The sequence below is a fragment of the Tachysurus fulvidraco genome, chromosome 20, assembly GCF_022655615.1.
Source record: "Tachysurus fulvidraco isolate hzauxx_2018 chromosome 20, HZAU_PFXX_2.0, whole genome shotgun sequence".
Taxonomy (NCBI): Eukaryota; Metazoa; Chordata; class Actinopteri; order Siluriformes; family Bagridae; genus Tachysurus; species Tachysurus fulvidraco.
Genome location: NC_062537.1, coordinates 15,886,879 through 15,912,473, shown reverse-complemented (window position 1 = coordinate 15,912,473; position 25,595 = coordinate 15,886,879). Strand labels below are relative to the sequence as shown.

Sequence of the window (25,595 nt, the reverse complement as noted above, 5' to 3'; positions counted from 1 at the left end):
TAATTAATTAATTAATTCCATTTATTCAGTCGTGCAAAATTTACTTAAAGCAGAGTCATGTTCTCCAGTCCAGCTCTACTGAAAAGATGACTGCGAGGTTTCGGTAGAGGTTTCAGTCGTGTCCTGGATTGTTAACTACCTGACTGACAGACCACAGGATGTCCACTTGCAGTACTGGTGCTCCACAGTGGACTGTTCGGTCTCCTTTTCTCTTCACCCTTTACACTGCTTACTTCAGCTACTGCACTGAGCCCTGCTATCTTCAGAAATTTTCTGATGACTTGGCTATAGTTGATCATATCTGGTGGTTAGTACATACAAGATTGCAGTGGATAATTTTGTTAGCTGTAGTTAATGTGACAAAGAAGCTAGTGATTGACTTGAGGAGAACTAAAGCACTTATGAACCCTGTTTCCATCCATGATGTCCATGTGGACATGGTAGAGGATTACAAATACCTAGGAGTTCACATCAATAATAAACTGGACTGGACCAAGAACTCTGAAGACATCTCTACTTTCTGAGGAGGCAGGATGATGCTAAAGATAATCTTTGAGTCTGTGGTAGCCAGTGCTATCTTTTTTGTTGTTGCATGCTGTGGCTGCAGACTGAGCAAACTTGTCTGTAAGGCCGGTGATGGTGTGGGAGCGTAGCTGGACTTTGACTGTAGTGTCAGAAAGAAGGATGTTGTCTGAGCTACTGGCCATCTCAGAAAACAACCTCCACCCGCTCCATGATGTCTTACAGGTACAGGAGTACGTTCAATCGCAGACTTTTCCAACCAAGGTGCTCCTTAGTGTGATACAGGAAATCCTTCCTACCTGTGTCCATGGGACTTTATAATTAATCTGTACAACAGCACATCTCAGTGTTTCAACAATATAACTTTATTGCAATATTTATTTAAATCCTAACTTTTTATTTTTAAGTAAATATTATCTTGTGTATGCAATTCTCTATTTTTGTATTCTTATTTTGGTGACATGGAGCTGTGGTGATGAACCCAATTTCCCCATGGGAATTAATAAAGTATTATGATTCTCAGCATGTCTCAGAAACCTGAAGAAACGTGCAGGATGGAGATACTCAAGGTCCAAGCTTAGGACAGTGTTTCTCAGGTAGTGTTCTATATACAGTATATTTTCAAGACACAGATGGTTCTGATCAACACGTGCTCATGTTCCCCATTAGGGGTCGCCAAAGGCTGACAAATGGATGGAAACGGCAATGTTTTGTAGATGCTAATTCTAAACTCATTTTGTAATTAAAGTTTTTTTGTTTTTGTTTTTATTCAGTAATTGTATTCAATAATTGAACAAATATAGTCTATTTAAACACCTTTTTTTTTCATCCCATTGGGTGATTAAGTGAAGATTTATAAACAAAAGCAGGAAAAAAGTCCCATATCTCTGACTGCTTAGTTCTGGTGATCAGTGACTGAAAATCAAATTTTGCACTTTTCATATGCTACAAAGATTATAAGATATCTTACAATTTTCATTTTGCAGGAGCCTGGCAGGGATTCTGCTTTCCTCTTCAGGCAAATGCCTCCACACAGCTTCCATATTGCTGTAATGTAACACACATTTTAAAGATTTTAATCATGTACCTCTGCACGAGACATAAACCAATTTCTTAATATGGTACTTCCCATTAAGTGGTAACTGTTTTAGCTAAAAGCTTACTAACTGCATTGTCGTTAAACATCTCTCACACATTAAACCCATTCTCTGTGGCCTGGTACTTTGTGGTTTCTCCACATCACACCGTTATATAGGAAAGTGAGCTTACATAATTTATGTAGCATTTAGCCTTCGGGTTAGGCAGCATTTCACATTTTAGTTCCCCTTGTGGCACGTTAACATGGAGCACAACATTTCCCTCAACCAAATGAACATTTACTGTAGGTTACAGAATTACTGGAATTGTAATCAAGCTGCTTTTTTTGTATCTTTCTTGGAAGTGTAAAGAAATGGATAGCTTTCAATTAAAATCTATCCAAGTTGCATAATGTTTTATAATTTATGCTTTTGCCAGTGAGTGAATATGATATTGGTGAATGATAATGGTGAACTTTCAACATGTAGCTGGAAGATTTCTTTACATTTTACCCCTCTTGAGCTCAGACAATGGTCTCCGTCTTCACTGTTGTCCTGGCCGAACTGCTTGAGAGAAACCTATTGTCAGTTTTTGGCCATAAGGAAAACCTATCATGTATAAGTTATGGCCCCTAATTAAAACATGGCCCTAACCTATACTTGACCCCACTGTGTTCCACAATGGCTTCCCCGGATTGCTTTGTGCGATACCCTCTGACTTGTCCAGTGTGAAGTGTTGGATGTCTTCTGGAGGCCTTTTCCTAGTTCTTTGGCAAAGGTCTGGAGCGGTAACAGGAGTCTTGGGCTGCTGCAAAAATTTAATTAGGCCCAAATGAGTTTTCCACTCACTGTAAGCACTGACAATGTCCAGGACATGCAGGACGTCTCAGGGTCAGATGGTGACCCGAGCAGTGACCCTAGTCTGGAGAAGCAAGATTTTATGCAAGATGTATTTGCTTTTGGAGTTAGCTCTTCTCAAGTGTTAATAGATTAAAGCAAATTTTGAGTGACCACAGTGTTGAAAAACAAAACAAAATGTTACACACAATTTAAAAATTTAATGTAAAGCTCTGAGGTCTAGCATTGCAGCATCACAGTTCTAAAGTCTCTGGTTCAATCCGAAGCTTAGGTTGCTAACTGACTGAAGTTTCCCCAGGGTTCTCCAGTTTCCTCTCAACACACAAAAACATGCCAAAAGGTGGTTGCGAATGAGGTGTATGCATGATAATCCATCTATTTCACTATCATGTCCAGAGTTTTCGGGATAGACATTGGATCCACCACAAATCTGTTCATAAATATAAATATAGATTTTAATATTTTTTTTCAACTGGTTGTCACTTTACACAGAGGTTGAGCAGTTCAGTCCTTCAGGCTGTAGTAGCTGCAAGGTCCACTAGGTGGCAGCACATCAGGAGAAAAGAGCCACTAGGGACAACAGCTGGGCCGATGAGCTGTGATTCTGTAGTGCTCTTCATTGGCATGGTAATTAAAGCAATTAAACCGATTATTACTGCTTTCCAAATGAAAGCTTTTGTCTCTCATTAAGAGTGGCTATTATTACAAGCGTTACTGTAGTGATATAGTGATTTTGACAGTATTAGCCTCAGGTTCAGATTATTCATTCATTCATTCATTCATTCATTCAATCATTTTACTTTGACGTTCAAGTTTGGGTTGCCAGATTGCTGGGAATGAGTTAGGTTAAGAAAACAATTGAACAAGAAATGAGTGAGAGGCATGAATGAAAGGAAGAACTCGTGTTTACTGTGACCTTTTCCTGAAATGGATGTAGTGACTCTCCAGAGAGGTAAGTAGCCATCTAACTGGGTTTGATCTCTGGGGTTAAGTGATAGGGGATTGGTCAGGGAGATCTGAATATTTTGGTAACGCAGCCTTTCTTTATTAGTAGTTGACTAGGATTTTGTTGCTTCTGAGCAAAGTACTAGCTAACTACAGTACTTTGGTTTGCTTTTTTAAGGAGATTGTGTTTATATGGATAATTGTATATATTTATGATTTAGGCCACATGTGTATGACATGACAGCTTAACACACTGTTCCTGTGGTGATAAATATCCAGTCTTTCGATTTTTTATTTTTTTTATTTTGTCTCACTCTCCCTTAATTTACCATTGCACTTTAAATAAGTGTTCCATAGTTTCAAACCATATAAACCGAGGAGGAATCTATGCTAATTGTATGCATCTTATGATGGGACAGACAGATTTGGGGCCTCATTTTGTAGCCTGTTTTTAGCAGTACCACCCTTCCAGTTCAGTGCACCCCTCTCCCACCTAAAGAATTACACACTGGGGTGGGGGAGTTATAAAAAACTGTTTCGTTTAATAATTGATGTGCTGCATTTCAATCAATTTTACCACGGCGCTAGGCTAATTAAGGGTTGCCTCCCATTCCCAGGGGTAATTTAAAGACGGCACGCAGAAAAGAGTTGATTCTCTTTACTCTCCTTGTTCTCTCTCTCTCTCTCTCTCTCTCTCTCTCTCAATACATGGGAATTCGCTATTTCAGGAAAGCAGAGATGGCAGAGTGACCCGTCCTCCATGTCCGTCTCCCGGGGCGTCAGCCTAAATGCAATTAATACAGCCGCTGCGTCGACTGCTAATTATTAAATGACAAAAAGAGATTATTTTACACCAGACTAATTTAAAGTTCATAGATGCTCTTTTTTTAATTAATTAAATAAGGAAAAAGTACACTTTAAGCATGACTAACGGCATTCGCACGTGAAGGTAATAATTAGCCACGCCAATGGTTCTTACCTAGTCAGGCTACTTGGAGGGGAGGCTTATTAATGAGAGCAGCTTAAGAAGCATATTCTTTGAGTATTTAACAGTAAAATTAATAACGCAGGAGCTCAATTAAGGGAAAGGGGGAGTCATCTGATCCTTAAATATGCAAATGCACCTCCTCCCTCCAAAATCCATGTGTCAAGTCAGACGACGGCCATGTTTCAGTACCGTTATCAGCAGGTCTTGAAGGTCTTTTTAAACATCTACACATACATGATTTCCACTTGCAGGAACAACTAGGTGTCGACTTTCTTTACTAATATATACACCATACATCATATCAAGTGATAAAGTCTGATCAACACTCCAGACTCAGAAAAACTGAACTGAAGTGGTATATATTGAAATTTTTTAAATGCAGGGTAGAATACTGATGGATCCAATCCTGAGCTCAGGTTATGGTGTGTGTGGAATTTTGCATGTTTTTCATGTCTGTGTGGTTTTCCTCTGGGTCCTCTGGTTTCCTCCCACCTCTAAAGAAATACTAGTAGTACCATTGGTGACTCTAAGTTGCCCTGTGTGTGTGTGTGTGTGTGAGCGTGCATGTGTGTGAAAGAATCTGGGTGTGTATTCCGACCTCACTCCCACTGTTCCTGGGATACGTTCTGGATCCATCTTTCTCCTGACTAGGTTAAAGCTGTTACTGAAGATGAAAGAACGAATGAAATACGATTTATGCATTTTTTTCCCCCGCTAAGGGATTTATTTTGCTGTGTTTTTTTGGGAAAAGTTTCTGAATATAGGTTCTTCAAGTCTATGGATAAGTTTCCAATCATGTTTTAAAATCAAATTATGTGAATTTTAGTGAAAAAGTTAAACACACACATGGTAAAGAAAATACTAAACAAGGTTTTATCAAGGATTAGGTCTGTACCAAATTTTATTTAAATTAAATTTTTTTTGCTTCCTAAACAGTGTCTGTTTTTCCAAACATGTAACAGTCCTACGTTTTTTTTTGTTTTTTTTTTTGGGAACCTATCCATAATGTAGGCATTATTTTGAGTGGAAGAGAAATTTATTTTCTTATTAGAGCACTCGAGTAAGATCTAAACTTTTTCCAGTTCCTTGTTGTCACCTAAAATGTTGTGTGAAAACATTTGACTGGCAGGCAATGTTGTCGGGATGCTTCAGCACCCTGAGGGCTGACCTACAGACCTTTTCTTGAGCTGATAAAGTAAACCCAATGGAGCAGCAACTAATGTGGAGACAGGAATTACCCAAGGGCAAATGACGACGCCCAGGGAAAATCAGTATTGAAGTGGCGCCACATCGACAAGGCTGGATTGACCAGTGGTCGTTTACTGCTCTGTTCATGTCTGATTGATTCTCTGTCGATATGTCTGGACTAGTTTACTCAAAGCTTAAAGCGTGTGCTCATGGATATATTTCTCAATGTCTTGATTCTAGGTTGCACTGCTGTGTTTTCAATTCAGAACATGTCTGCGTAGCTATTAACCTGGAATTTGCTTACATGCTCTGTGTTGTATTCCTTAATGTCTAAAGCTTAGCACCAAAACCCAGCTGGCAATCTAATTAAAAGGTAAGGCAGCAGAAGGAAGTGACCTCTACTTGATGTGATGTACTGATGTAGACCTCGCGCCACTGATCCAAGGCTCCAGTGCGACAAAGAGAGCAGACTAGAGAGGACGAGATGACTGGAGTGTTGTGTTGTTGTTTTTTTTTTCATGTGCATTGGCTGTAGCTATTGAGAAGATGAAAAGAAAGCCATGTGTGCCTTTATTAAGTATTGCCTGAGGAAGCTTTGTATTTGTTTGTTTAATCCTCTGTCCTCTTTCTCTAGCCTGGAGAAGAGACATCCCTTCAGCAAATGGGGAAGAGGAGCCATCGGAGAATTGAAGAAGAGATGAAAGAAAGGAAGGCGAAAGAGAGAGAGAGAGAGAGAGAGAGAGAGAGAGAGAGAGAGTGGAGGATGTAGTGACTGGAACCGTAGGCCTTGAGAAAGTGTGATGGTCTCAGGTGTTGAAGGATTCTCCTATTACGCGGTGAGCAGTTAGAGGCAGGCTTACTGTCACAGCTTTCCCCCACCTTCTCTCACCTTCTGTGATAACAGCTCTTTTCATGACGACGCTTTATTAGCCAGTTTGCATGATTGCAAATGGCTTCTTATGTGGTGGAAACTTCAGTCATTTACATCGGCTCATGTTTTGCTAATTAATCTCAATCATGGTCTTTTTATTACTGAAAAGAGAGATGGATAATTGGCTGTGTGTATGTGTGTAAGGAATAAAAATGATGAAGCAGAAAATTATAGGGAAATAATCAACAATTAGATGACTTCTTCATAGGAGTTGTTGAACAGGAGGCATGAAGCCTGCCCTGCTTTTTCTTTAAATCGGAATTGAAATGATCAACAATTAAATGTCCTCTTCCTCTTCTTCCTCTTCCTCTTCCTTGTCATTATTCCAGAATGCAAGACATAAAACCGATTTAAAACTTTTGAGTCAAAGGAACTAGTTGTAGAACAGGAGACATGAAACCTGTTCTGCTCTCTCTTTAGATAGGAATCCTTACCAAAAAAGGGAAATACTGTAGGTGAATAACACTCTCCCAGTCTAATTCAACATACTTTGGCTGCTTGTGACTGCAAAGTCCTACTTATAATGTAAACAGTATAAAAAGGTTTATAAGCATATCGTGCTGATCTCCTGAAGCAACACAGCCCATCCTGAGCATTTCAGCCAGTTAAGACAGGTCTGCTGTTAATCTGAAGGATTAGTCACAGCTCTCTTACATAGCCCCTGAACTCTGCAGTGGTGTTTAAGACAAAATAATGGATGTTAGGGCTGTAGGTGCTTTTTTGAATACAGATTAAGATGTACTGGTTTAGTGTAGCCAATATCCAATGTCTTTTAAGAGTGAACAAGATTGCCAGAAGGCAGTAATGTGGCACAGTGGGTAGCGTTGCCATCTCACAGCTCTGGTTACAGTTTGGATTACTGTCTGTCTCTCCGAGTTGTACATATTCTGCTTATGTCTGCATTCTAAATTTCACAAGACCTGTAGTCATGAAAGCCAATATGAAGTTTAAGTACCAGTTTTTGTAATGAAAAATCATCCATTTTTGTATGTTCACACCTGATTATCAGACATATAAGTGCTTGTTGAACATCTCATTCCAGCTTTACTCCCCATTGTTGTTATAATAAGCAGTGTTGTATAAAGTACTAGAAAGCAATAATTGAGTAAAAGTACAAGTATCGTACTAGAAAAAGACTTCAGTAGAAGTGAAAGTCACCTTTTAGAATATTACTCAAGTAAAAGTCTTAAAGTATCTGATATTTACTGTACTTAAGTATCAAAAGTAATTTTCTGATATTTAATGTACTTATATTTGAAGTAAAAGTAAAATTTCAGTGATTCTCGGTAGGCATAAGACCAGGGGCGGTTCTAGGGTTTCATCTTTAGGGGTTTTAGCCCTCAGTGAGAATATAAAACTCTTCTTGTTTTAAATTCTCACTGAGGGCTAAAACCCATTTTATTATATGACTACATAGTAAGCCAAATGTTATGGTATTATTAAATGGCAAAAGTGGACACCAAAATTTTATGCATGATGTAATGATGCCAGTCTTGAATCAAATCAGTTCATGTATGTGTGCATTCTCTACAAACAGTGTGTCCAATGAATGCAGTCATTAATAAACAAATATTCACAAGACAAAGACCAAATCAATACATTTTTATTTAGTATTGATACTGCATTAATATTTTGTTTGTGCTATCAACTCTGGTAATAAGAACAGTGACATTTCACTGCTTTTCGTTGCCGCCGTTATAGATAAACGCCTCCATCTCTGAATCCGCGCGCACGTTGCGCGTGCCTGTGCTTCTCCGTAACGCACGCGGAGCTGCGTAATACAGCAGTGATTCGCCAAAGCTCCCTTATTGCAGTCGCACACATTTCTTCTGATTTTATTTTGTAGTAACGAGTAACGGAGATGCTTAGTGGAAATATAACGGAGTAACAGTATACATTTTATCTAGGAAATGTAGTGGAGTAAAAGTGAAAGTTGACATAAATTTAAATAGTGAAGTAAAGTACAGATACGTGAAATTTTTACTCAAGTACAGTAACGAAGTATTTGTACTCCGTTACATTACAACACTGATAATAAGCTCCACTCTTCTAAGATGTACTCTGGGAAGATGTTGTGTGAGGAGGTCAGGGTGCACTTGGTGTTCCAGGTTATAGGTGTTGAGTCAGTGGGGTTGAGTCAGCGCCTTGCGGAGGACATTCAAGCCTGAATTTTCCAATCCAGCCTGAAACTACACCATGTCTTCTTGGAGCTCAGTTTGAGCACAGGTGCATTGTCATGCTAGAGCAGTGTTTGGGCCTTTTACTTCCAGAGATGAGAAACTGTGATGCTTCAGAAAAGAAAGACATCCTTACATTTGTGTGCTATCTGTAGGATATGTCTGGAAAATAGATTTGCATATAAATGCATTACCACTAGACAACACAAGCATTATTATTCATCTAGGATGAGACTAAGATTTAGCATATTTAGCAAAACCAATTCCTAAGTCCACATAAAAATGGCAGAAGGTCTAAGATTATTCAAAGTTACTAAAAAATCACAGTGTTAAATGGAAAGAGTAGTGCTAGAAAAATACTGACAACTAAAATATTAATATATTTGAATTGAATTGGGGGGGGGGGGGGCATGGTGGCTTAGTGGTTAGCACATTTGCTTCATACTTCCAGGGTTGGGGGTTCGATTACCGCCTCTGTCTTGTGTGTGTGGAGTTTTGCATGTTCTCCCTGTGCCTCAGGGGTTTCCGCTGGGTACCCCGGTTTCCTCCCCCGGTCCAAAGACATGCAGGGTAGGTTGATTTGGCATCTCTGGAAAATTGTCCGTAGTGTGGGAGTGTGGGAGTGAATGAGAGTGTGTGTGTGCCCTGCGATGGGTTGACACTCCATCCAGGGTGTATCCTGCCTTGATGCCCGATGACGCCTGAGACGCCCCATGACCCGAGAGTAGTAGTTTGGATAAGCGGTAGAAAATGAATGAATGAATGAATTGAATTGAGATTTTGGACAAAGAATTTAAAACATGAGGATAATGATTCAGTTCAATTCAAGTTTATTTGTATAGCGCTTTTTAAAATTGTCTCAAAGCAGCTTTACAGATCATAAACAGAAAAAAAAGGTTAATATAAAGAATAATATAAGGATTAATAGAATACAAAATTCAAGATTAATATATATTTAGTTCACAATGCGTGTGTATTTATCCCCTATGAGCAAGTCTGAGGTGGCTCAGGCAGCAGTGGCAAGGAAAAACTCCTTTAGACGATAAAGGAAGAAACCTTGAGAGGAACCAGACTCAAAGGGTAACCGATCCTCATATGGGTGACAGTGGAGGGTGTGATTATAAATATACAGTCATATAAATGTTGTATTGATGAGTTCACATCTCGTCTTTAGTGTCGCAGAGTCTAACTGGAGCTGGTAGATCTCTAGATGCCTCAGGATGATGATGATATTGATGATGATGATTACCACCAGTTCACAAGTCCTTCAGACATTCATTTATTAGATCAATATTGATCAAACATGACAAGGAAAAAACACTTCTTGTTACCCAGACAAATATTTTTGTTTTTCTTACAGCATCCCTGTGTTCCAGTGAACATTAGGAATGCTTTATTGCCTGACGAAGTGTCTTTAAAGATTAAACACATATTCTTTCTCTTTGGAATGAATGGAAAATATATCTCTGTTGGATTTCTTCAGAGTCCCATCTGTATCTGTTCTCATGGAGCTATCTTGTGCTATAACCCAAAACTGAATAAGATTTGAAGATGGTGTGGAGGCTGAGGGGAAGCTGAAGGCACTGTGAGGTGCTGCGCCTGGCCTGTGGGAGGGGAAGAGCTTTGTTTTCTTCAGGAGGTGCCAGGCTTTGGACAACAGCCACGGGTCATTACATTCAATTAGCGATGCAGGGCCTACTGTGCTGAGCCTTGTACCATTGGTGTATGGGATTAGTAATGTTATCAAGATATGATGCAGTACTTCAAGTGTTTGAATGATTAAGTCCTTAAAATCTATTTGGTGTAGTGTAGATATAGTATGAAATATTTTTTAATCATGTAGAAACATTTGTATTTTTTAAACTGTCCATTTAACGTTATACCATCTGAAGGCTGTATATCATGTACTACTCTGTGATATATGTGTGTTGTATAAAGATATGACGAGAGGGCAGAACCTCGGACCGTCCCATCACGCCCCGGCTGGTCGAAGGAGACCGGTGACCTCAGGCGGGGTCGGGGCGATGACGGATGGGCGGGCTGTAATGGTGGGGGCTCGCAGCAGGAGCCCCCGGGGCAAAGCAGGCCCTCTCCTGTCCTCCCGAACGGCCGGCCGCCTGGGTTATTGATGCTCCCGCCCCAGGGGGAGGGGAGGGGGGAGGAGGGATTGTGGGAAATGGATGCACGTAGGCAACTCGCCGTTCTGTCATCAAACAACGGGCTTGTGAAAGATGGCCAGCGCTCAATATGATCAGTCATCTGTTGATCAAGATGTAATGTGGCTCCGTCTTGTCTCTCACTCACTCTGCCTCTTTGGAGCTGCCGGAGTTTTTAAACCATGCAGTCCCATTTTACCTTTTACTGTGTCTTTGCTTTGACTTCTTTTCTTGTTGACTTGTGTGTGGGTGTAGGAAGGATCGTATTTGTTATTTCTTATCATGTGCAACACACACACACACACACACACACACACACACACACACACTACCACTCAGCCTTGTATCATATGGCTGTGGCTAGTGGAGATGTAATGCACTCAAACAGGCAGTATTCATGCGGTGAGTGAGATGCATTTTCTCTGAGTGAGGGGCCTGAACAGGTCTTGCGGCCTGACCACAGCGCCTTTGTTTAGTTCCCGCAAAATACATAATGCAGCAGCTCAAACCGCTGCCAAAGTATTTACGCTCCTCCGCTGACCGCACTTAAAATGGCCCTCAGCTTTAAGCGTTCTCGATCTGCTAATGCCGAGGAGCCTCGATTAGCTAACGAGACAGCTCTGGTCTCAGGTGACATGAGAATGAGGCCTGCATGAGTCGCCTGACAACTTTATGATCATGATTATAGTGGTGGCGCTGATGCATGAACCGGTCTATGATTGCTGGTCTGACTAACATCATGGCAGCTGACAGAATAAACAGAGACTGGCTCAGAGACTCTGCAGCATCTTACAGTCATTATTACTGTAGCACTACTCACTCAATCACTCAGAGAGAGGGAGAGAGAGAGAGAGAGAGAGAGAGAGAGAGAGAGAGAGTCTTCGAGATACTTAGATACTTCAGGACAGCTAAGTAGGTGTATTATCCTGATGGCTGTCACTGCTGCAGTGGCAATATTTGCGTTTTTTTTTGGTCCTGTAACGTTATCCTGCTCTTTAGAGCAGGGGCCCGTGGCTCTGGCTGACCCCTCTGTCTGACCCTAGTGTAAACACCATGTCATGTTTAGCCCTCTTAAATAGGCCTGGCTCTCATCAATGTTTTATGCTGGGGTAAATATCATATGCTCTTCACTTATTTACATCCGCCCAAGGAGCTCTGAAACCCTTGTCCACATGAAATATTCATTATCATTTTAGCAAATGCATGTCTTTGTCAATACTGCTGGGTTTGGGTGCCCACCCTACCCCACTCTCTGGAGCTCGGATCAGAGCTTTATGGCTTCATAGATGTGGCAACAGGGAGGTTACGATGAATTACATTAGCCGAGGTATCCTTCGCGTCTTGCTGGCGCAAAACTTGATCCTGCTTTTATGGCGCATTCGTTTCATTGCTATTTTATTTTTGTCAGGAATCAATGGGATTGTGGAGACGAAACGGCACATTAATTTGATTTCTGGTTATAACTGTAACAGTCTTATAAATAGAGTGTTGGAAAGCTGGTTAATATAGTGGAGTAGACTTAAAGCACATGCAGTACAAAAGACAGTTTTCCTGCATAATTTTTGTGCTCATCATAAAGCGATTGTGTATTATTTAGATTTTTTTTTTATGTTTTTTTTTTTTTATAATTTATTCAGTTTATAATGAAAGCCTGTATAAGAAGCCTATACTGTGGTATTTAGTCTCTTGTTACTAATTCAGATCCATGGCCTCAGGTGTGAGGTTGGTGCAGATGAATACAGTCTAGTTAACATTCAATCGGTTTTAACATTCAGCTCCTTCTTTTTCATCTTTGTCCTTTCATGTGAGAACACTCTTTCGTTCACCGTATCAGTCCTGCACGCTCGCTGTGCTTTGATTTTATATCTCGATATGCAATTTAATTTTTGTCTTCTTCAGGTAGGAAAGAAACACCTCACTTTTAACCCGCACCGTCGTTCGAGGTCTTATGTTGTTCTTTATTAGGATAAGATCAGAAGAAAGAAATCAGCGCTACATACTGATGTTCAGTAGAGAATTAAGGTTAAATAATAATAAAAATAAAAATAATAATAATGAATGAAAGCATGTTGCTTCATGTCAGTTAAAATTTTTATGAGCACAAAATAAGAAATGAACACCTTTACACCTTTACACCTTTACACCTTAAACTGCTGTTTTGTTGCATTATATTAACTGCAAGGTGAGTGCCTATTGCTGTGTGGATTAGACAACGTAGATCTGAACTAAATCCTGACAAATTTTCCTGCTTTCTGGGCAGCTCTGCTCTCCTGGGAAGATGAGTGAGCCATGAATTCTTTGATTAGAAGATTTTAGTATCTCATTAATATTTTTTGTGTCCCCTTAACTCTCTGTTGTCACCAATTTCTTCAGTAACTAGAGTGAATAGAAGCATGGAGTATATTAGGGTATATCATAGGTGGGCATTTGGATTGGGATGCAAAAATGGTTGTAAGAGGAGTCATGAAGCTCATCAGATAAAGAAAAGCCATGCTTATTGACACAGTGGTGTCTTGATTATGTGTTGATATCCACATTAACACAGTGGATGTGACAGGATTGCCACGTTCATGCAGTCATATTAAGTCTATGCTTTCAATGCTTTATGATCAAGGTCACTTCAGTTTTAATTGGTATTTTACAAACATTTCTGTGGGTACATGCAAAAAAATAAATAAATAAGTAACTGCAGTTGCAGGTCGCATTTATCAAATGTTCTGTAGAATTCTGTCAGAATTTGAAGGAAATATGTGGAACTGGTCAGTATTCCAGGAGTTGGTGGGATAGGTAGGAATTTCTTTAGGACCAACCAGGTGGGTTTGACCAGAATTTCTTTGTATTTTTTTGGAGTAGGTGTGGAGTAGAGTTTGTGGGTTTAGTCAGAGTTCGTTTGGAATTGAGTGGGAATGGTCAGAACTACTATTGATGCTGGTGGAGTTTGTTTTTGGAAGTAAGAATGAGTGGTCAGAATTTCTTTGAAATTAAGCGGGAGTGTATTTTATTTGTGATTTAAAAAATCGCACATACCTGCTTGATGCATTAATGGGTTCTATAAGTTCAATAGGTTTATCAAGCAAGGACTGAAAACTTTATTTAGGAATAAATACAGTATAAGGAATTAGTAACAATTTTCAACCTTTATTTTGCTGGATATGATAAAGCTTTATGGATTTATCATGTTTGTTGAACAACATCTATGATTTATGACTTTTAGTCTTTTACCTATAGTAATCATTTTGTTTATAGTAATAATAATGAAGTAAACTGTGGACAGGGCTCGACTCGGGAGATGATGGAAGAATGGCCGTTGAAATATTTTGAAATCTGTTGTTTTAAAAGCACATTTCTTTGCAGACAAAATCAACAAAAACATCACTAACAATGTAACTGTGCTTTTTGGGAAATATTATTTACATCAGTTATAGTGAGTAGATGGATCCATCCCCTTTTTGATCCTTGTTCCAGCTTTATTACTTTTGTGCTGTCTGTGTACATTTTATATTCTCTCTTTGTCTACCAGGGCTTAGTTGTTTCTTCCCACATTTCCAAACCGTACTGTGATCTCCTGTGATTGACTGGTGTCACAACCCTACCTCTACTGCTGATCCATCTCAAGTCTGACTAGCATAAAGAATTTAATGAATATGAATGAATATGCATTATGCTTTTATGTGTGCACTCTAAGGGAGTATTAATATAAAAAAAAGTTATATTAACGGTAATAACTTGCACCTCAAGGTCTAACTTTAATTAATAAAGCTCGGTTTAGAGTCCAGTAGGATCTGAGAAGGTGTCTGTTAATTGATCATTGACTTCAAAGATTTATACTATAGTATAACTATAGTACTGACCGTGTATGATATTTTGGTTAGCATTCAGTTAGCAATTCTTATAAATCTTGATTTATATAAAATCCAATGAAATCCAATTTTGCTCTCCGTTAGAACTTCCAAGAGTTTTCTAGTAAGATTGGGTTGGTTAGACCTAATTCAGCAAGGTGACTTGATAAGGACACATTCATTCCTTTTGTTCAACTCTGCTCTTTGGCTCTTAATAGCCACAGAAATGTCTCATGCTAAAAGTGCACTTCTGGCCAGCTGAGTGAGTTTCGGTAAGACACGTGCCAGAGTTGAGCGTGACTTTGTCTCTCAGTTCCTCCAAGGTAATGGGTAGACACAGTGGCAGTCTTCTCTGCCCTGGGTGAAATAAGATGATAATAAGAGAAAGGAAAGCTATTACTGTCGCTGGGCTTTCATTATGCAAATGATATTAAAACAGGCCGCATGGATGGCCCCTGGCTACAGGCTAATCTCCATGCAGTGATTACAATATGTCAAACTTAGTCATTTTGATTATGACATGTTAATTACATGCCATGTTTTCACCTGCACAGCTGATAGGTGCACTCTAAAACAAAAAAAAGGAGACAGATCAGGACAAACATTGTTTTTGGACGTATAAAGGCAAGTAATTGTTGATTAATCAATTAGCTGGGAGACCTTAGTGATGTCAGAGAGGCTTGTCTGTTAGATTGAATGTACATGTTAACGAACGGAAAGAGCGCAAATGCTCCAAACTCTAAATTGTAAAATATATATATATATATATATAATATATATTAACCAAAGTTGTTTAATTTGATAAATATTTGGACTGCATTTTAGTTAGACTTCAGCCAAATTCAGGAAAGGAAACATCAGCTGCTTTAAAATCTATTCAGGTGTACTTACTATCAATTACATCAGTTACACAAACAGGAAATGTAACCAATATGTATTAAAGTAAATAAATGTGTTTTATTGTCTACTACTCACTGTAGCTCTGTATCTTCACCTTACCTTTTAGCTTCACTGTAGTTATTGTAATATATGTTTTATGCTTAATTGATGGTCCTTAACCTAAATAGTACAGAGTTGAATCATTTCTGGTTAGTGGTAATTCCCATTCCAACATCCAGTAATTCAAATGAGTACACACCATATAGACACTATATAGGATCTCGTACTCCAGCCAGTGGTGACGGGGTTTCCTGCCCGTCATTCATTGATACTATTAGAAGCTGTAGAGACCCATTGTGTTTATGCATCTCTAGATGGAGATGCCAATTCTAATGGAGGCCTCTCTCATTTGAATGAAGTGGTTAGGGCTAGCTGAGTGTTCTTTAGCATGAGGCACGGACGGCCTGACCCATCTACTCCGTTGATTGTTTATGTGCTTTATGCCACAAATCCTCAGGGATTCATAAATATTGATTGGAGACATAAAATGGATGGAATCCTTCTAGCAGGTCCAGGCACTGGGAATACACTCCATTTTTTTGACGACTCCGAGACTAAACACAATGGGACCTTTGCCTCAAAAATTGTTTTTGATGATGATTTTTTTTTCTTCCTTTGATTTTTTTTTATTTTTTATTTTATTTGTTGTCTTTGCTACCTCTGGCATTGTCAGGAATTGCGTGGTGATACTGAGAAACAGACCGTCTGTGTTCATGTAGCTAAAAAGTGCTTTTTCTTTCTGCTTGTTGCCAGATTCATGCCCTGTAGATACATTTCAACTGCTGAACATTTTTTATATTTAATTAGGAATAAATAAAGCAATTTAATGTTTTCACCATTATTTATATATTATATATATTATATATTTTGGTGTTTGTTTGAGACTGAGACCTCTCTGTCTTGCTTAAGACAATGAGCTTAAAACAGAAATGAGTAAATGAACAAACAAACAAATAAATATTATATTGTACTATTTATTTATTTATTTATTTATTTATTTATTTATTTATTTATTTATTTATTTATTTACAGCGGGAAGTCCCTTCAGGAAAAAGAACTATGATGTGTATCTGTTTCAGCTCGTATTTCTCAAGCAACATCTAAAACCAGAAAATGCTGATAGATAGAGAGATAGATAGAGAGATAGATAGATAGATAGATAGATAGATAGATAGATAGATAGATGTGACATTGTTTTTTGTTTTTCTCTTAACAACTAGTTTATTCGTCATTGTTACTGCTAAAATCCCAAATCAATGGAAGTCAATGAGCATCAATAAAGTATATTGATGGACTGGTTGCATGTCAATAACAATAAACAGGATAACCAGTGTTGGTTTAAGTTCTCTCCAAGTCGAGTCTTTTTTCAATATTTGTCAATCAAGTCTCAAATCTGCGACTTAAGTCTGACTCGAGTCAAGTCATATGACTCGAGTCCCCCATCTCTGTATTAGGCGACATTAACATGTAAGTGTTCTCATATTCTTGCCTTCTATTTTAGGTATTACCTGCCCTTCTATAATAATGAATACTGAGTGTCTTTAAATATATACAGTCTAAATGTATATTGGTTAAATGCTTATAGCATTATTTTCTTAATATAACAATACAATACGTTATGTGGTACATGTTTTAGAGTTTCTCACACTCCAGAAATACTGGCAGCACTACATTAATAGTTTAAATACATTTTTAAAGCGCATTGTTTTATCAGATGACACCTAGAATAGAAAGTGGGTGTATGAGAACACTAAACGATGCTCTAATGAATTGTTTTGTTTGCTAATTAATGGCTAATTATGCGACATTAGTTTCCAATCATGTACACAATGAAATAAAGCTTTATTTCTCTCTGCAGTGGATTGGTGCCAAAGAGAGAAAGAAAGAAAGAAAGAAAGAAAGAGAATGAATGAGAGAATGAATGAGAGAATGAATGAGAGAATGAATGAATGAATATACATTTTTCCAGAGATATTATCCAGAGTTTAATCTTAAGCCAGAAACCTTTTTTTAGTTTATTTTTATGTACGTATAGATGCTTCATTTGACCGAACACTGCGCTGTCAACTTTAGTTTAAAAAGACAGACATGGCTAATTTAGCCCCCCTTCATAAGCAAGGCCTGCAATTTACTGCCCATGGAAAGAGCTCTGGACAAAAGAATTGAGCAGCAAAAACAACTTATTCAGTACCTGTCACCTTGTGTTAATAAATAAGAATATCTTTTTCCGCTGGATGGAGTTGTCTTGGCCGACCGGCCCAGGCGAGGTGAGGTGCGTGCTCTCTAGATTAAACATCTTGTCTGGTCAGGCAGCCTCCTAATAAATAGCAATCGGGATTCACTGTGTTTTAATGAACAAGACACTGCTTTTTACGGGGCGCAATTTATTGGGCCAATTCGCTGTGTCCATCAGAGCGGCTGCCCTCCCGTCCCGATCCCTGCCTTACCTCATCAGAAAGAAGGTGCGTGAAATTGGGCAAGTGGCTGCAAAAAGGCTCAGGGCCTCTGACTCAATTTAGCCACTGACATCTCTGATCTTGCTCCCTGAATCAGTAAGCAATTCTGGCAATGAGATGCATGGAAATTAATTACTCCATTTTCTGACCCCACACACACACACACCACACACACAAACACACACACATATTCACACATATGCAGCATGTCAGCCTGCCCCTCTGGGGTGTTGGATCGGTTTACATACGCTTAATAACAGGGCAGGGTGTCGCAGGATGTGTACACACACTTACTCACACACACACACACACACACACACACACACACACACACACACACACACACACACACACACACACAGACGACATCTGAGTGAATGTGACATGCCGGCCCACCCATTTGCACTTCCACCAGTGTCTGGGCCACACACTCAGGGAAGAAGGGGAGACACAAGTCCTGTGCACTTCCTTCTCCCCAAGCAATAGTGATATAAAGCAATTAACCATCTGTAAATATTATAATGCATGTCATGCTGATCTGGTAAAAAACATAAGAATTTAAGTCTTAACACTACTTTCTGGTGCTGTCACATTTGTCCCATTGGAATGAGTGCGGTTCAGATCACATTATGGTGTGGAGCAAACTGACTGGTCTAAATACACTGAAGCAAGGCTAATTTAATAAGTTAATTTTAGTGCAGTTTGATTGCAGTCTGAAAGCAAGTTGACTCTGAATCGACTCATTAAATGTCAAGGATTTTAGCTTGTGGCCATCATTTTTTTTGTGGCTCATTTGTGCCATGTACAAACAAACCAAACTAAAACAATCACACAGCAATAAACAAACAAGCAAACAAACAAACAAACAAGGAAACAAACAAAAATCCATTGTTGGTGCAAAGGGTATAAATGATCTCATATTCAGACTTGTTAAAAAGTGTGATAGTGTCTTTGTGTGATTAATTTAATTAACCTTGTTATTGCATGATGTCATTTAAAAGTCTATCTAGAATAATTAACTGACTAATATGTTTTTTAAACACCCAAGTGGGTGAATACAAGTAGACAAGTTTATGATCATACCTCTAACTAGAAAGCAAAAGAGAAAGCAGTACAAACTGTTAGCTGTGAAGAAAAATGTAGCTGCAGCATCAGGAAAAAAAAACATACCTCATAACAGCAAAGTGTCCCATAGCAGCATTATAAAGTGCAGGTGTTTTCTGTAATGGTTATCCTGTGGTTACTAGAGTAGTCTATGAGCATCATTATACCCAGGTCCTTACTAAATCTGTGAATATCTGAGTGTGCAACTTGATGCTAATTGTAATAGCATAACTAGCAGCTAATGTTAGACACAGTTATACTTTCAGTAGCAAAATTTTCATTTGCTGTGAAATATTCTTTAAATGTTATTTAACTGGAGTGAAAATTGTTAAAAAAATAAATTCTTTCGCATATTAAGATGCATTTTGCTTATCAAGATTAGTTAAGTTAGCAAAACAGCTAGCTTACCATTTAGGTTTCTCGGCTTGAGACTTACTAGTTAACATTTAGTAATTTATTATTTATTAATGTGGATGTAAGATATGACCAGTTTAAGCCTGTTTTATGACATACACTGAGCTTAAATGCTAGGAACCTGTGATTTTTTTTTTTTTTTAATTTTGTGATTTTTGCATGTTGGGGTGCTGGCTAAAAAGATAATTTGTAAATATTACAGTAATTGAGGATAATACAGAGTTTTGAATTTCTTCGTGTGTGTTATTCTCCTTTTTTATTTTCACAAAGTGTCAGTTTTTCAATTATATTTCAACAAACGTGGCCCAAAAATCAATCTGTGTGTTATCGATCCGCTATTCAGTATGAATTAACTTTATAGAAATCAAATTTTTGAGTTAAAGGAGTACTTAAAGAATCAAAAAGACTAATCCTGTAGTTTGTGTACTTCATTGTGTTACGTTAAGCCCTCAATGCTGCACTTCAATCCTCCTAATGGAAATTCAGCTCCTCTCGCTGACCTTGAATTGGACTCGTCTTAGACCTCAGGTCACATGACCAATCGTCATGTACGCATCTGCTCTCATTTTCTTTGTCACACTTGCCATTCAATAATTAATATTCTCGTTTCATTTAAATGCATATACGTTTGCATGGGTAACAAAAGAAGTCTTGTGAAATAATGATTAAACATCGAAAAGCTCTCTTTTAGGTTTAGTTGATTTAGGTTGAAATATGTTTATATTATTAACATAGCATTGCGATGGCCTAGCTTTATTCCCCTGTTACAGGCTACCCCTCAGTACTTAGCCCACATGGATCCTTACAGGCAACCTGAGAGAGTTCATTGTTACTTATTCATCGGCCAGACATCAGGTCAGCTCTGTGTTCACATTACACACCAACACTCTGTTTGCAAGGCTGATGGTAAACACTGGCTGCGTATGTCATCACTTCACAGGATCTCTCACGCAGGAGTGCCACCTTTTCATGTGCTGCTGTCCAAGAAACTGCCAACTAAACACCAGGGCGGTTGTGTTTGGTGTCACCGAGTGGTCTGATACGTGAACCACTGCGCTTCTGTCTCTTGGCGTTTAATCTCCTGCACACATCTGAAGCATCTCAACACTTCTTTCTACACTGTGCTACACATTACTAACCATCAAATCCTGCCTGTCAAAATTGCTGCTTAATGAACCTGTTGTTCATCTATGACATGTCTGATGGAGCCAGGTCTGGTTTCAGCCTCCATGGCATGTGAGAACTAGGGTGATAAAGAGACAGAGAAAGGAATGGTGCATTTTACACTGTAGCTGGAGTGTAATTACAGCGGGATCTTACTCTAAATATCACTTTCTCACGTCATGAATTAGCCATAAAGTCTAACTCTGAAAAAAGCGAGCCAAGGGTCAGAGATGAAAGGGCTTGGAATTGGAGTAATCTTTAAGGGCAGAGATCAGGTTGAGATAATGAGTCATCTTAGGTGGACACTTGACACAATCAACTCTTTATACCAGATACCAAAAAATTCTCTTTTGTTGTCCACATGTTTTTCATTGAATTCTTCTTTATGTCACATTCCAGATAATATTTTTTATGACTTACATGGAAAAAGACATTCACCGCTTTAAGGATTTGTACTTTTGTGTAGTAATTTTATGAGAATTCAAAATTAGATTAAATTTCTTTTTTAAAATTCCAAAAAAAACCCCAAAAACGATTAGTTTTTTTTTTCTTCACACAAATGTTTCTAACTTCAAAGTAAATGTTTTTCAAATCTATTTCAGCTCTCTGAGATGCCCCAAGTGCTTGTTTATAAGCCTCTAATATTCAAAGGTGTTATCTTCAACTACTAAAATTCTGTGCAAAGATATCCAACAGGGGGAAAAACAAACGTCTCACACTGAAAGCCAACACCAACGCCAGGAGTCCTGAATCATTTTATAATTTGTTAATACTAATTGAAAAAGACTGTTTTACAGTGTGGGCACAATATTTAGGTTAATATATTATAAATATATAATTATCTAAATATATATAACTTTCAATGTTGTAAATCCAGGCTTTGGACCTACAATAAAGTCCAGTGTAAATCTGATGGGATCCACCTGTGTGTGTGTGTGTGTGTGTGTTCTGAAGAGATTCCCCTGGCTAGCTTGAGCTCTGCTCACACTGCAATGCTGTAACATGAAGCAATTAACCTAACAGTGAGTTTCCCCCACCTCCTTCCCCTCCACTGGCGAGGGACCCAGGGTTAATTGGCAGCTTGGCTTAGACAATTTGCTGGAATCTGAGGCCGGGTGTAAAAGGCGACGGTCTGCTTTGTAGGAATCTGTGAGGCACACGTACATCACGGTCGTCCCCCTGGAACGAGGGCTTTATAGATGACGAGCCCTGCCAAGCAACAATTTACCTCTTATTACTCCATTTAAAACACGTGAAACAAGGACAGGCTCTTGATTTGAATCTGACACTGAAATTAGGGACAGATGAATCTGTGTCAAAATGTTTAACAAATATTTTACCGACCAAAAACCTTAATCAAATCTTTTATATTTGCTTAACTTCATTTATTAAGCTTCAGTAAAAATGTTATAAAATATAGCATGAAGACCACATATAAAAGAGAAAGATTTATCATTTCACCTGGAAGTCGAACTCTCGGTTATTAGGGTTCTACAGAGAACACTGAGTAACAAGCGAATAAGATTTGTGAGTTAAAATCTGATTTTGTAGTAAATAATTACACGGAATCAACTGGAATGAAAACGAATGAGTCTTGCTCTTGTCTGTCACTATTTCATCTTATAATGCACATGAACATCATCTAACACGTGTAGTTCATGATCACCGATCATGCTGAATTGTGTTAGCGAGAACCTCTCCCCTCTTTCTCATCAGTCATCTGCTGCACTCGTTGTCACTGCTAATCTGCGGCCGGCGTAAAAAACGACTATTCGCGCAATCTAATTGTCATTAAGTGGATTTAAGAGACTTGTTCTGGGCCTCTGCCATGAGAATTTGCACTGATTTACTATTTGTATGACAGGGGTGTGACACATCTATGCCAGATCTCTACAGGACAAAATATGTGTTAATCAATTCAGACACTGTGTCCATTGGAATAGACATTATGTTTATTTAAAAATGCAATTAAATATGTCATAATATGCAAAGCTCCCTAATCAACCTATTAAAATAAACTCATCACCACCTACAGTAACTTAATCTGAGAAGGCTTCAGAAATCACACAACACAGACATGGCTCATCTACAGTACTAGACAATTTTATTTCCATGATAGTTTTACCAATTTGCACTATTTATAATTTTTAACGCTGGCAAGTGATAATATCAAAAGCAAACTTGTAGATTTTAGCGCACTGTATTTTTTTTTAAAGATTATATCCAGCCCTAGTCTTAAAATTCATCTAAAGTGATTCACTGTTTAATATCAGTATGACGTTGTTTGCAAACATGAGTACAAATCATGTTTTATGTGCTAAATAAAACTGTGCTGCTTTGATTGAACATCCTATAGTTTAGCTTCATTATTATCAAGATCAGTTTCTTAATTATTATTAGCATGCTTAAGTTAAAAAGGTACAAACGAGTGTGGATTACAAATGTGAGTATATGTTAATAAAGGTTTTACTAACTTTAGACAAACATTTGGATTTTTACAGGATATCAAGAAGTAATAAGATGATTAAGAAAATGTTAACTTGGACCTAAATGTCTGTAGCACAAACATGCAATTAACTGATTTTTCCCATAAAACATACAGAAATGATGACTCTGGAAAACAACATAACAGAGTAGGATAACCTTAAAGACTTTAGCTCCGCCCACTCATCCTTCTAATACATTGTGTCACATATCCATGAAATCTTTTGTGTAATTATAACATGATTTTTTTTGTTTGTTTTTAAAGAAAGTTATTAAAATCACATTGTATAGTTTTAAAAATAGGTTTTAGTTTATTTTGATAGCAAAAAATATCAATTTATAAATGACATGAATCCATGACTATGACTAATTTAAACAGTATAAATATAAATAATATAAAATGATAACATGATCATCTTTAAACAATAAAGACTAGACTTTACTTTTGTTTATTTCAGTGCAGGTTAATTTTGTAGAGTTTTATTATTATTTTTTTGCTTAATTCTTATTCTTATTATCATATATAACAAAGCTCGAAATGCAAAACTAGCAAATTTAATGGACTGGTCTATAAGGAGACCATAAAGTCATCATTTATCCTATATACTACATAAAATAATGCAAATGTTGAATGTAAATGTTTAACAAACTAATAATATTCTACATATACAGCAAGGAACATAAAGGATAATCTTTTATTATTATTATTATTATTATTATTATTATTATTATTATTATTATTATTATTATTATTATTATTATTATTATTATTATATATTTATATATAAATTATATATATATATATATATATATATATATATATATATATATATATATATATATAATTTATTTTTTTTTTGTTTAAATATTCTTCTTCTTCTTCTTCTTCTTCTTCTTCTTCTTCTTCGTAGTAGTAGTAGTAGTAGTAGGAGTAGTAGAAGAAGAAGAGAATAGCCCAACCCTGCAGCTATATTTTTTATGTTCTGCAAAGCTGCTTTTAGACAATGTTCATAGTTAATAGTGTTATACAAATAAAAGTGAATTAAATAGAATTTAACAGTAGTAGTACAGTAGTACTAGCTCACACACTTTTATTTTTATTGAATCTAAATACCAAAATAAGTGAAACATCTGACTGCATATCAAATATATTTTTAGTGGAGTCGAGTAGCCACTGGGACTTTTGAAGTGACAAGTAGAATAATTATCTTCTCTCTTGTAAATCTGTGTTACAGACTCTTCTACATACAGTACAATAACAATATAATAACAATATCATTCCTATTTAGAGGGCATTTAAACCCCAGTGGAAATTATTGCCGAGCTGTGCACTGCTGTTTGGATGGGATTTTGAATCACATTTGGATCATATGGAGATTTTCCAGTTAACCTGCCAGATTTTCAAATCCCCTGGTTGCTGGTGAGCAGAGGGAAAGAAGCGACTCTGTCTCCGTCTTCATTCAGATAGAGGCCGCTGGACGCAATGGGCACATCTGAATGTGGTTTGGCCTGAGGCTATGCATCTCTCTCTCTCTCTCTCTCTCTCTCTCTCTCTCTCTCTCTCTCTCTCTCTCTCGCCCATTTCTGTACTACCCTGCTGAGTCCCATAATACAAGAAGTCTCAATACTTTAAGGCTGGAGACTGTGAAGTGCAGAATGGAGTTCTCCCTCTCCCTTGTCTCTCGACAGGGGATCCTGAGAGGTGTGTATGGTGGTAGGGTTGGATTGGCAGAACACCGATTTACGTTTTTGTGTGTTTTTAGCTTTGACCCAGTGTTGTCAGTGGTATCAAGTCACAGATTGCGTTTCGATCACCACCTTGAGTCACTCTTTTCAAAAATTGCACTTTAAATTTTAATTTGCACGTGAGTCAAAAGGAAAACTGTAGTGTGTGACAAAAATTAGAGAAGCATTATGAAGAGTTCTACTACATTAAAGCTAATACAGCTCGGTGACACTCATTTGAATTAAACAATACAAAATTATGAACAAAACAAAAAAATACATAGCATAAAATTATAATCAAAGTTTTCTCTTGACTAAGCCTTAATATTTTAATAATACTATATTGTAATTTACTAAACATTAATAAAAATATCTATTATTTTAATGGCATATAACTAAGTTACATTCAAAAGTCTGTATATTTTAATTCCACAGAATGAGTATAGACTAATTAAGTAATAAACTAATTACAATATTGTGTAAAACTGACCAAAGCCACCAGTTTACACACACCTCTACACTTACATCATTACTATGTATTTATCTATTCAGTGAAATGAATAATAATGCTATACTCAGACTAGTATATTTCAGACAGGTATATTTTAAAATGAAAATGTTTTGGCAGA

General features: G+C 37.6%; 1 long non-coding RNA gene across 1 annotated transcript; it reads left to right on the top strand.

The window, feature by feature from the left end:
• Positions 1–3,089: 3,089 nt before the first annotated feature.
• Positions 3,090–6,809, top strand: LOC125139711. The gene is made up of 2 exons (XR_007138771.1): positions 3,090–3,408; positions 6,212–6,809. It is a non-coding gene; the product is annotated as an uncharacterized LOC125139711 (long non-coding RNA).
• The last annotated feature ends 18,786 nt before the right edge of the window (positions 6,810–25,595 follow it).